The sequence below is a fragment of the Coregonus lavaretus genome (assembly GCF_964263955.1).
Source record: "Coregonus lavaretus genome assembly, chromosome: 14".
Taxonomy (NCBI): Eukaryota; Metazoa; Chordata; class Actinopteri; order Salmoniformes; family Salmonidae; genus Coregonus; species Coregonus lavaretus.
The window spans coordinates 28,431,592-28,445,755 of record NC_140001.1 but is presented as its reverse complement, the minus strand read 5'-3'; positions in this window follow the sequence as shown (position 1 = coordinate 28,445,755).

The following is a 14,164-nucleotide window of genomic DNA, read 5'->3' as shown; positions in this document are numbered from 1 at the left end:
GCTGTAGGCTATGTTATTGTATAACGGCACAATCATATGCATAAGCTCTAATATGCATATAGGTGTTCTACATGCAACGTCTTAAAGGCTTTGAATTAATCATCACCTTAGAAAGCGCTGTCCATTTGGTTGTGTTTGGCTTTGGAACAACATCCACAACATGTTTTCCACTCAACCTGTTGTTGAACTTCACTCTTCAAATTGATCATCACAGTGATGTCAAAGAATGTAGCCTAACGGTGAGTTTTAAAAGCATGATACTGTTTTGATGATAAGTGATTGATGTGATTTTCGACTGCATTTGCATTGATGTCAGAGTGGTTAGAGGGACAATAGAGCACTGAGTCCCAGGCCATTTGCGACCTAATGGTCGTTAGCGATTTGGGTATTACCAACGCATGTCCAGAGTGCATAAAAGGAGATTACCATGACTCAACGGTCACTTGGAATTTGACTGCGGTCATAACTCATGACTGCCGGTGTGGCGGTAATACGGTCACTGCAACAGCCCTAGCTGAACCTCCATCCATCTCATCTCTTTGCTCTCTCTCCCTCCCTCTCCCCTCTCTTCCGTTCTGTTCTCCGTCTATGCAGCTATATATTTTTTCCTCCTCATTAATCTTGCTGTTGACGGGAACAGATGCCGGGATGACTGTGCAGGGCCATGGGCGAGCGAACCCCACCTCATTTACTCTGGCATATGTTGAGGACCACCTCTGCATGTCAAGTGATTTACACAGTGAAGAGGGACAGTGGCTAAGTGAGGGTTTAACACACAACACAGCTGAGCCACACTCCATACTGTCCAGTGTGTTGTAACTGGTGGTACAACAGGCATAAAGTTTCACTGTGGAGAGATGCAATCTGACAGCAGGCCATTGACTTAAAGTGGACACTAGTGCTTAAACATCACATGATGAGGGATACAAGCAGAGCTACAGCACCCTGGTCTCACCTAGGGATAGTACCCTCACCTAGGGATATAACTAGCTCAACTGGGGAGGGGAGTGACAGGGGGGGGGGGGTTATACCTTACCCTAAGGAGAGGAGAGAGCGTCCTCAGAAGAAACAGCTCCCCAAACATCTGCTCCTAGTAGAGAGGGAGGATACAGAGAGGAGAGGAGGCTGGAGTACTCCCTCCCTACCTCCCTCCAGCTGACACATCTAATACGGCTGGCTTCACCTGGACCACATGTACTGCACTGTACTGTACTCACTGTGTACCATACGCTTCACTGGAACAGGAAGTCATTGTTTTCCACAGAGACCTTAGTCTGCATTAGAATGAGTCAGAGCCTGGGCTGATCAACAACATAGGATCAGATGGGTCATTTAGAATATACTGTAGGAGAGAGAATAATCATGAATTATCATCAAAATAGAGAAAGCAAAGGCGAAAGGTAGAGAGCGAGCGGGGAGAAAACAGTAAGAGAGAGAGAGAGAGGAACAAGAAAGAGAGTGAGTGATAAGGCTCGCACACATTGAACCGAATGTGGATCTAGCGTTTGTCTGCTGATCATTCAGCGCGCTGTGTTTTAGGGACCACCCGCTGTAGACATCTGACTGACATTTTCAAGCAATTCTAAATGTAAAATTGGTGTGCACTCGGTTCGCAAATTACGTCCGGCACTCTGTTCAGAGGTGCTTAGTACTCTCGGCCAGCAAACGATATTGGTGTGTCTGAGCCCATAAAGTGGATCCAGTTTCATTGAGTCAGCAGGAAGCAGCCAGCAGTGCTGAAACCCCTTGAATGAGGAGGTACTGTAAGAGCAGGGGATGTGGGGAAGAAAATCAGATGAATAGACAATCCCTAGAGAGAGATACTGTATTGACCTCCACCTCATTCAGACCAAGGGTAAGAGGAGGAAAGAGACAGAAAGGCAGGGGGATAAAGAGCAGTGTCAAGATTAGGGTTGCAAAATTCAGGTAACTTCAACTTCCAGGTTTTTCAGAAATCCCAGTTGGAAGATTCTTAGAATCAGGAGAGGGATAATCAGGAAATATCTGAATCCTGCAATCCTCCGATTGTGATTTCTGAAAAAACAGGGGGATTTTGGGAAAGTTATCAGAATTTTCCAGCCCTAGTCAAGATGTTCTCAGATCAATGGCATCCGTTCCCAGCAGGCTAGAAAAACATATCTGAGATCAGGACATTTTCATAAAGGATTTATTTAATCATGGCGAAATTAAATGATGGAGTCAATGAGCGTTTCCTGGGACAGCGATAGAGGGCCAGAGAGTCAGTGAGAAAGGAAGAAAGAGAGACAGACTGCATGTAGGTCTGTGTGTGTGAAGCGAGAGAGAAAGGAAAGGGTTTAGTATTTGTGCATTGGTGACTTATATCCTCATTTCCACACACAGAGTAAATAGTGAAAACAGCTACATATGGATTTTGTAGCCCCCTTGATCAGTAGCAAGAAATAACTGATGGATTTGTAGCTGTTAAATATATTATTATTTTATATTTAAGAGAAGAAAGGGCACATAGGATATTGATCCAATGGTTATTTTTGTCACAGATTAAGAGCATGACACACACACACACACGTTTGTTTTACTATCCTTGTGGGGACCTAACCCTAACTCCTAACCCTAAACCTAAACCTAACCCCTAACCATAATTCTAACCCAAACCCTAATTGTAACCCTAAACCTAACGCCTAAGATTTAAAATAGCTTATTTCTTGTGGGGACTGGTGAAATGTCCCCACTTATCTGAATTTTCCTTGCTTTACTATCCTTGTGAGGACTTCTGGTCCCCACAAGGATAGTAAAACCAAACACACACACACACACACACAGTGCTGTGGCATTTGAGTGTGCAGGCCATTAAAGGTGTGTGCCTGAGGCTGTAGGGGGGTAGTTGCCAAAGTCACAGTGCTTTGACAAACACTTTCTCCATTACCATCAAAGAGACTACCTTCCCTGCCTCCCACTGCCTTTAGCTCTCCTATCGATTCCTCTTCACTTACACTCTCCAAGAGGAGAGAGAGAGAGAGAGAGAGAGAGAGAGAGAGAGAGAGAGAGAGAGAGAGAGAGAGAGAGAGAGAGAGAGAGAGAGAGAGAGAGAGAGAGAGAGAGAGAAAATGGGGTAGAGAAAAATCACGCATAGAGTATGGGAAGAGAGGGAAATGGGAGAGTAGAGATGTAGAGAGAGAGAAAGAGTGAGAGAGAGAATGGGGTAGAGAAAAATCACGCATAGAGTATGGGAAGAGAGGGAAATGAGAGAGTAGAGATGTAGAGGGACAGGTGGAAGAGAAAAATACATAATACATAATATACTGTAGAGCAATAGAGAGAGTAGGTGGTACAGAGTAGATGGTCCAGAGTAGGTGGTCCAGAGTAGGTGGTACAGAGTAGGTGCTACAAAGTAGGTGGTACAGAGTAGGTGGTACAGTGTAGATGGTACAGAGTAGGTGGTCCAGAGTAGATGGTACACTGTAGGTGGTACAGAGTAGGTGGTACAGAGTAGGTGGTACAGAGTAGATGGTACAGTGTAGGTGGTACAGAGTAGGTGGTCCAGAGTAGGTGGTACAGAGTAGATGGTACAGTGTAGGTGGTACAGAGTAGGTGGTCCAGAGTAAATGGTACAGTGTAGGTGGTACAGAGTAGATGGTACAGTGTAGGTGGTACATAGTAGATGGCACAGAGTAGGTGGTACAGAGTAAATGGTACAGAGTAGGTGGTACAGAGTAGGTGGTACAGTGTAGGTGGTACAGTGTAGGTGGTACAGAGTAGATGGTACACTGTAGGTGGTACAGTGTAGGTGGTACAGTGGTACAGAGTACAGACAATCATCCATTCAGAAATAAAATCAGCTTCAGCTCTCTGGTCACAGGCATCCAAAGGCAAATGACACATGGGCCAGACGATGTCTCCCTATCCCTCCCTCACCACTCCCTGCAAACAGAAAACAAAATAACTTTGGTCATTTATACTGACATCTTATTTTTTCTCAGACACACTCCCCACAGTGGTATGTCCTCAGTGACAACCTTCCCACCGCAGCGCTGTACACAGTATGTCACCCACAGCAGGATGGAACACACCCCATCCCCATAGGCCTCACACTGATAGACAGAGTGCTGATAGAAACCTAATAAACAAACTCAAACATGACGCGCACTTTGTGTGTAGGGTCGGATTTACTGTACTATGTTCATGCAGGAAGAGAGCGCGAGAGAGAGAGAGAGAGAGAGAGAGAGAGAGAGATGTGTGATAGCTGGATGTAATGGGTAGTCTTGCTGTGTCTCTGACAGCAGGTAATTAGGGCCTTCACTGGGCCAGCTGTTGGCTCTCAGCAGGGGCAGGTTCACGCACACACACGTGCACACGCACACACACAGCTGAAGACAGAAAGAAAGTTGTGGAAGTTTTCCTCCATACAGTTGGGGTGGAGCTCCATGAGGCCCGGTTGAGCTTACCAAAAGACAGAACTGTGATGATGTGGTCTGCTGTTTCAACACTAGGGGGAGACATTAGTCTCTTCCAGAACCAATGTAGTGCTGAGTAAGGGCTGCCTGAGAGTGTGTGCTCGGCTACTGTACATGTGAGCTTACATGTGAGCATGTGTGAGGTGTGGTTGACCTTGTAGAGTTGACGCATACACACAGACTCTCTCCTCTCCTAACCCGATACAGCTACAGTTTGCACAAACAATGTATCTCTCCTCTCTGTCTTTACAACACTGGATATCAACATTGATTCACTTCAGCCAAGTGTAAAACGCAGCTAGGAGGAGCATTATCTGTTCTGCATCACTGTTTACCACATCAATGCTTATATAAAAGGTTGGTAGTCAATTATTTATTTTCATTGTTCAGTACACAGCACCTGCTTCTCTGGCTCTCTTGTTCTCCCTTAATGTGATTGAAGAACAATTTAGATATCGTGTATTAATTACTATAGCTCCCGCCTTGAGCCAATCAGTGTCATTTTGTAAGTGTCGGATCTCTATTGCAAGACGCATCATTCACTCAAGTTTTGCCAAAATTGGCCCCGTGCTGTCTGAGACATTGCGTGTGAATAATGTACGAACGAACAAATGTACGAACGTACGAAACAGATCCACAGTTCCCTGCCCGATTTCATAGTTGGGGACAATGATGGTCCATACCCCGTCTCCCTCTCTCTGCCTCTCTCTTCTGCACACTTAATCTCTTGCATTCTCTCTCTCTCTCTCTCTAAATGTGAATCCATAGTTTGGTGCAGAGTCAGACTGAAAGGGAGGGGGCGGGGGAGAGGGAGAGCAAGGAGAAGGAGTATGGGGGAGATGCAGCCAGTGCCCGAGCAGAGGAGGACTGATGAAGGGAGGAATGGAGGGAGGGAGAGAAGGAAAGGAAAGGAGGGGAGGGCACTCATCTCTGCATCTGCACATGAAAAATCTCTGAGGTCAGCCAATTAGAATGAGGATGACACCACTCTTCTCCCAGCCCTCCTGTAAATCCCTGCCCAAGACAGCACACGTGCCTGACACACACGCACACACACACACTACACACACACTACACACACACACAACCATTTATCGTGATTATGAGAAGCACACACACAGTCACACACACAGATTGGAAGGAGTTGAGATCTAGCACGACTGAATGATGTTGAATAACAGTAGCAGTGTCATACACTACCAAGTACCAATTGCTGAGTGTTCAGTTGTTCAGCAGAATAAAGAGGTTTATAACAAATCTTTGGCTTGCTGTCTCTTTAGGCAGTTTGCACCAGCAATTACCCCTAATATCCATTTCAATAGATCCTTTACATTTAGCTGGATTTCTGTGTAATTGCATAGAGTTTATAGCCCAGAAATGAAATGAGTGTACTCAGTGAGCTAACAGTCAGACAGAAACAGGGAGGGTGTAACTGTAATGGAACAACCATTGAAAAGTAACATGTATTATGTCTCACCAGAACCTCTTATCTCAGGTCTCCAGTGGCATCTGACCTTTCACCAAATAGCCTGCTCTAATCACCCCTAACATGGGTGTGGATTACTACTCCTCCTGCACTGTGGCACTGTGTGTGTGACTGTCCTCTACACTGTCTGACGGGAGGATTTATACTGTCGCAGTGACGGCCCAGTCAAAGACCCCAACATCCCTCATGCCTTATTCTCTCCCCCGATCCCTGATCCTGGAGGGAGGATGGTGTCATGGCCTCAACATATAGAGGGGATGGGAGGAGAGGAGGATCAATCAGTCATAGACACTGCTACATAATGCTTCCTATAGGAGTTCAGATGAGGGGGTCTATATATAAGCCAAGACCCTAACAAGGGCTGCCTGCATGACACCACAAGACTGAAACATTTCACAGATTCAATGACTCCCTAAATCTATGTATGGAGTGGAGTGGAGGACTGGGACATGGAGCCCCACCTACCCAACCCATGGCCAAAGCCCTAACCAGTGCCATCCTCCCTGGCTCCAGGCTCCAGCGGCCATTGTCTGTCACTAGGTTGGAGGGTGTATTGGTAACCGCTGTAACCATGATGACTGCACTTAATTTGCACTTAATTTGTGGATTAACTGTCGGAGTAGAGAACACACGATTTTGTGTGACTCAGAATGGGTCAAAATTCTACAAAGATCCAGGAAAAAAAGGACCTTGTGCATTTCAGGTAAAAGAACAACCCAATGTTTATACCCCAGGACAAATTAGCTAGCAACAGCAAGTTAGCTAGTCGTCGGGTGAGGTTGTGTCTCTCTCTGGCAGGAGGTAAGTTTGGCTTATATGGCTTATATGGTGTCGAGTAAAGCTTAAACCATGTATTTAGATTGTAGTTAGGTATTGTAGGTAGTTATCGTAGGTCATTGTAGTTATCGTAGGTTATTGTATGTAAGTATTGTAGGTAATTATTGTATTCGACTGAGCCCGGTGAAGCACGAAGCTAGCTAACCCACTACCTGGACTGGTAGCTACTGGTAACTATTAGCAACTGTGGATAGTTGTTTCACGCTTGCGAATACCTGTAATTACGCCAGCTAGCTGCCTACCATTCAGCTGTTTTTCTAACCTCATTGTCTGAAGCGTTAACGTTAGGTAGTTAGTAGCTACTGTGCTCGAAATGTAACTAGCTTGTTGCTACCTGGATAGCTACTAAACAATAGCTGGAACGACCTAGCGAACAGACGCAAACTGGCTGAGTCGATTCAGTGGCTAGCTTTGCACTTGGCTAGCTAACAGTAGCTGCTAGGGGTAAGTTATAACCTACATTTGTGTTATGTTTTTACATACTGGTAACCAGAGTCGTTCAAGGGAATTTGGGACATGGGTGACTAGTTAACGTTAGCTTGGCTCTCTCTGTGTGTTTGTGCTGTGGGAGGAGGGGTTTTTTCGTTGGCAGAAAGCAATGGCTAGCTAGTATGCTAACTATTTTAGCTAACTAACTGGCTGAATAAGTTGACGACGGACTAGCTCAAGCTATCGGGACTAACCCACAACGTTAGACACGGACACAAATGATCTGCTTGGCGTGTTGACACACTGGTGGTTTGTTGTGACCGAGTATTGGTGCTAAACCATGTTGTTGGAGGCTGGCATTCTAGTTGGCTGTGGCGTCATAGGATTCGGTGCCCTGGATGGTTTTCACAGAAGAATACTGTACCAAGTTAGCTAGCTGAATAAACTAAGTTTGTCTATTCCTAGAGAACATTGAACCGCTGTAGTTTACAACAATGATAGTTTCTGAGGTGGAAGTTGGGAGAGTTATATTTGGTTGTTTCAGTGAAACGTAAGTGAGGGAGGCCCCGCTCTCTCGCTTTCCCAGATGTTTAGTTCATTTCATTCCGATCTCCTTTGCATTATTGTAGCCATTTTCTGTAGCCTGTCAACTATGCGTCTGTCTATCCCTGTTCTCTCCTCTCCGCACAGGCTATACAAACGCCTCACACCGCGTGGCTGCTGCCACTCTAACCTGGTGGTCCCTGCGTGCACGACCCACGTGGAGTTCCAGGTCTCCGGCAGCCTCTGGAACTGCCGTTCTGCGGCCAACAAGGCAGAGTTAATCTCAGCCTATGCTACCCTCCAGTCCCTCGACTTCTTGGCGCTGACGGAAACATGGATTACCACTGAAAACACTGCTACTCCTACTGCTCTCTCCTCGTCTGACCATGTGTTCTCGCATACCCCGAGAGCATCTGGTCAGCGGGGTGGTGGCACAGGAATCCTCATCTCTCCCAAGTGGACATTCTCTCTTTTTCCCCTGACCCATCTGTCTATCTCCTCATTTGAATTTCATGCTGTCACAGTCACTAGCCCATTCAAGCTTAACATCCTTATCATTTATCGCCCTCCAGGTTCCCTTGGAGAGTTCATCAATGAGCTTGACGCCTTGATAAGTTCCTTTCCTGAGGATGGCTCACCCCTCACAGTTCTGGGTGACTTTAACCTCCCTACGTCTACCTTTGACTAATTTCTCTCTGCCTCCTTCTTTCCACTCCTCTCCTCTTTTGACCTCACCCTCTCACCGTCCCCCCCTACTCACAAGGCAGGCAATACGCTTGACCTCATCTTTACTAGATGCTGTTCTTCTACTAATCTCAGTGCAACTCCCCTCCATGTCTCCGACCACTACTTTGTATCCTTTTCTCTCTCGCTCTCCTCCAACACTACTCACTCTGCCCCTACTCAGATGGTAATGCACCGTCGCAACCTTCGCTCTCTCTCTCCCGCTACTCTCTCCTCTTCCATCCTATCATCTCTTCCCTCTGCTCAATCCTTCTCCCTCCAATCTCCTGATTCTGCCTCCTCAACCCTCCTCTCCTCCCTTTCTGCATCCTTTGACTCTCTATGTCCCCTATCCTCCCTGCCGGCTCGGTCCTCCCCTCCTGCTCCGTGGCTTGACGACTCATTGCGAGCTCACAGAACAGGGCTCCGGGCAGCCGAGCGGAAATGGAGGAAAACTAGACTCCCTGCGGACCTGGCATCTTTTCACTCCCTCCTCTCTACATGTTCTTCCTCTGTTTCTGCTGCTAAAGCCACTTTCTACCACTCTAAATTCCAAGCATCTGCCTCTAACCCTAGGAAGCTCTTTGCCACCTTCTCCTCGCTGCTGAATCCCCCCCCCCCCCCCACTCTCTGTGGATGACTTCGTCAACCATTTTGAAAAGAAGGTTGGCGACATCCGATCCTCATTTGTTAAGTCAAATGACACTGCTGGTCCTGCTCACACTGCCCTACCCTATGCTTTGACTTCTTTCTCCCCTCTCTCTCCAGATGAAATCTTGCGACTTGTGACGGCCGGCCGCCCAACAACCTGCCCGCTTGACCCTATCCCCTCCTCTCTTCTCCAGACCATTTCCGGAGACCTTCTCCCTTACCTCACCTCGCTCATCAACTCATCCTTGACCACTGGCTATGTCCCTTCCGTCTTCAAGAGAGCGAGAGTTGCACCCCTTCTCAAAAAACCTACACTCGATCCCTCCGATGTCAACAACTACAGACCAGTATCCCTTCTTTCTTTTCTCTCCAAAACTCTTGAGTGTGCCGTCTTTAGCCAACTCTCTTGCTATCGCTCTCAGAATGACCTTCTTGATCCAAACCAGTCAGGTTTCAAGACTGGTCATTCAACTGAGACTGCTCTTCTCCGTGTCACGGAGGCTCTCCGCACTGCTAAAGCTAACTCTCTCCTCTGCTCTTGTCCTTCTAGATATGTCTGCTGCCTTTGATACTGTGAACCATCAGATCCTCCTCTCCACCCTCTTCGAGTTGGGCATCTCCGGCGCTGCTCACTCTTGGATTGCGTCCTACCTGACAGGTCGCTCCTACCAAGTGGCGTGGCGAGAATCTGTCTCCGCACCACGTGCTCTCACCACTGGTGTCCCCCAGGGCTCAGTTCTAGGCCCTCTCCTATTCTCGCTATACACCAAGTCACTTGGCTCTGTCATATCCTCACATGGCCTCTCCTATCATTGCTACGCAGACGACACACAACTAATCTTCTCCTTTCCCCCTTCTGATAACCAGGTGGCGAATCGCATCTCTGCATGTCTGGCAGACATATCAGTGTGGATGACGGATCACCACCTCAAGCTGAACCTCGGCAAGACGGAGCTGCTCTTCCTCCCGGGGAAGAACTGCTCGTTCCATGATCTTGCCATCACGGTTGACAACTCTGTTGTGTCTTCCTCCCAGAGTGCAAAAAGCCGTGGCGTGACCCTGGACAACACCCTGTCGTTCTCCGCTAACATCAAGGCAGTGACCCGATCCTGTAGGTTCATGCTCTACAACATTCGGAGAGTACGACCCTGCCTTACACAGGAAGCAGCACAGGTCCTAATCCAGGCACTTGTCATCTCCTGTCTGGATAACTGCAACTCGCTGTTGGCTGGGCTCCCTGCCTGTGCCATTAAACCCCTACAACTCATCCAGAATGACGCAGCCCGTCTGGTGTTCAACCTTCCCAAGTTCTCTCACGTCACCCCGCTCCTCCACACACTCCACTGGCTTCCAGTTGAAGCTCGCATCTGCTACAAGACCATGGTGCTTGCCTACGGAGCTGTGAGGGGAACGGCACCTCCGTACCTTCAGGCTCTGATCAGTCCCTACACCCAAACGAGGGCATTGCGTTCATCCACCTCTGGCCTGCTGGCCCCCCTACCTCTGCGGAAGCACAGTTCCCGCTCAGCCCAGTCAAAACTGTTCGCTGCTCTGGCACCCCAATGGTGGAACAAGCTCACTCACGACGCCAGGACGGCAGAGTCACTCACCACCTTCCGGAGACACTTGAAACCCCACCTCTTTAAGGAATACCTGGGATAGGATAAAGTAATCCTTCTACCCCCCCCCCCCCCCCAAAAAAAAAAAAAAACATATTGTAAAGTGGTTATCCCACTGGCTATAAGGTGAATGCACCAATTTGTAAGTCGCTCTGGATAAGAGCTTCTGCTAAATGACGTAAATGTAAATGAGTTAAAGGATTGCCACACTAAGCTATTCTAACGTACATATTTCAATACCCTGCTTGGGACCAAACAAGTTTAATTCAGCGTGTCAAGTCAGAATCTAATCAGGAACTCAGTCTCCTCCAGCTGCAAATAAACCCCACGTCATCAACTGGAATAACCCTCTAAAACCTTGTTTGTTCTGAACCGTCGTCAGTCACTGGAAAGGGAAGCTCACAATTTAAGACGGCCTGGTGCAGTGCTGGAATGTTCTGCTGGATGGGGTTTTAATGGGTTTCAATAAGAAGGCTGAAGTTCTGTGATTTTCCCTTAATGTGCTGCAAAGTGCAGGTGTCAGTGATACATCAGAAGAATGGGACAGCAGATCTCTCTCTCTCATTCACAGGGCATGAAGGGCAGAGTCACACTGGGTTCACACACACTCCTCCTCTCTCAATCTCTCTCTCCTCCTCCTCTCTAGATCTCTCTCTCCTCCTTCTCTCTAGATCTCAATTCAATTCAATTCAATTTCAATTCAATTTAAGGGCTTTATTGGCATGGGAAACGTGTGTTAACATTGCCAAAGCAAGTGAAGTAGATAGTAAACAAAAGTGAAATAAACAATAAATATTAACAGTAAACATTACACTCAGAAGTTTCAAAAGAATAAAGACATTTCAAATGTCATATTATGTATATATACAGTGTTGTAACTTCTCTCCTCCTTTTCTCTAGAGAGGAGGATCTCTCTCTCCTCCTCCTTCTCTCTAGATATCTCTCTCCTCCTCCTCCTCTCTAGAATCATCTCTCCTCCTTCTCTCTAGATTTCTCTCCTTCTCTCTAGATTTCTCTCTCCTTCTCTCTAGATTTCTCTCTCTCTCCTTCTCTCTAGAATCATCTCTCTCCTCCTTCTCTCTAGAATCATCTCTCTCTTCCTTCTCTCTAGATTTCTCTCCTTCTCTCTAGATTTCTCTCTCTCCTTCTCTCTAGATTTGTCTCTCTCTCCTTCTCTCTAGATTTGTCTCTCTCCTCCTCTCTAGATTTCTATCTCCTCTCTAGAATCATCTCTCTTCTTCTCTCTAAATTTCTCTCTAGTCTCTTGCTCTCTTTATCTTTCCTTCCCATAAGCCTCGAGTTCTGCCCTGAGGCTTCATTCCTACACACAGTCAGTGAGTGCACATGCACAAATACATGCATGTGCACACACACACACACACACACACACCTTTTATTATGGGTAGAGGGACAGGCTCCACTGCACTTCACTGAGGTTTCTAAGATGCACTCAAGTGGAATGTCCACACTCCACTGTATTTAGGAGTAAACACAGGACACAAGGCTCCCTTCCTGACTGTACCACACTTCTACAACAGGAACACACACACTGACTGCACATACATCATTACACTCACTCTCACTCATTCATTTGTCTGACAAAACATGAATGTTTGCACAGAGAATAAGATGATTAGAACATGAAAGAACCATTCAACAACATGGACCAAATCTAAGCAACATCTTCAGTGTGAGGTAATGGTACAGTAACACTCCTCCCCCCTCCCCTGTTGTGCCGAGCAGAGTTTGAGTGCAGTAGAGGCTGGCTGCTCACCGCAGAGATAGGTGCTGCCTGCCATACAGGTGCATTAACTACCGCAGATAGATACATTGTGTGACTTTCTGAGCCGAGGGTGACAGGACATTGCTAAGAGACTTCGCTGAGATCAAGACCCTGTAAGCCCCTGTCCCATCTCCGTAGCTACCACCTTCCGTCATCTTGACTCACGTCCCCTCCTTCCAGGCAGAAGGAGCTTAGGGTGGGGAAGGATGAGGGGAGTGGGGGGGTGCAGCACAATCCCAGCAACAGACACCAAATGTTTCCCTTTTAAAAATGTGCTGCTGTCCTGCACCATAATATCACATTTCTCCCTCTCTCTCTCCCTCCCTCTCTCTCTCCCTCCCTCCCTCTCTCCCTCCCTCCCTCCCTCCCTCTCTCCCTCTCTCTCTCCCTCCCTCCCTCCCTCCCTCTCTCTCTCCCTCCCTCCCTCTCTCTCTCCCTCCCTCCCTCCCTCTCTCCCTCTCTCCCTCTCTCTCCCTCCTATTTTTTTTGACCATGATGAGGATCTGTTTCAATCAGCCTGATCTCTCAATTCTTGTTTCAGGTTGTTACGTAAGAGCTGCGCTATCAGAATAACAATTGGGAGGAGAGATTAGCGCACTGGGCCGAGGAGAGAGAGAGAGAGCGCGAGAGAGAGAGATGAAAGGAGGGAGGAAAAGAGGGAAATACTAAGACCCTCTAAATATGACATCATTTCCCGTGGCATCTGAATAGACTGCAAACTGCTAAATAATGCCAGTAAATGAGGAGATGTAACAGGATATAACTGCGAGGTGGGGATGGAATGGGAGGGGAACGAAGCTCAGATAGCATCTCTGACAGGGTGGTAGTGTTAATGTGTTCATTGTTGAAGGTTTTTTGCTAAGAGACTGATAAAGAGCCTAATCCAGACCTGGGAGGGAGGCAGGGAGGCTACAGCACAACACTACAGTCTAACACACACTACACCACACAACACTACAGTCTAACACACACTACACCACACAACACTACAGTCTAACACACACTACACCACACAACACACAACACTACAGTCTAATCAGGTTATGCTACTGTACTGTATGTGGGGCTCAAAAGCGCATAGCTCTAATGACAAAGCAATGTTAGCCATTCCTTCTAGACTAACTGACAGAGAATGATAATGTTTTTCCTAATCAGCTGGTCTCCGACCTGGCAGCAGTGAGATGAGTACTGGAGTAAACAGGAGCTGATGATCTCTCAACTCAACACTCATCACAATCACTCTAATGCTCCATGAGTCATCAGGACCAAACACCTGCTCTTCACAGTCCATCCATTCATTCACACAGTCAGCTACACTTCATGAATCACAACAGAGTTGCTGCACTTACCTAGAGTCAAGGACATGTAAATTATAGAGATATGTGAACATATAATAGATACAGTAAGAACACCACTGTGCTGCTGCAGAGTCCTCTGGGAGTGAACATGGCCCTATAACACACGTAGATACCTGGTTTTATTTTTTATTCTAAGAAATTATGGCGAGTACTTTTCAGAGAGGGAGTCATTCTTTCAAATCAAATCAAATTTTATTGGTCACATACATATTTTTAGAAGATGTTATTGCACGTGTAGCGGAATGCTTGTGTTCCTAGCTCCAACAGTGCAGTAGTATCTAACAATTCACAACAATACACAA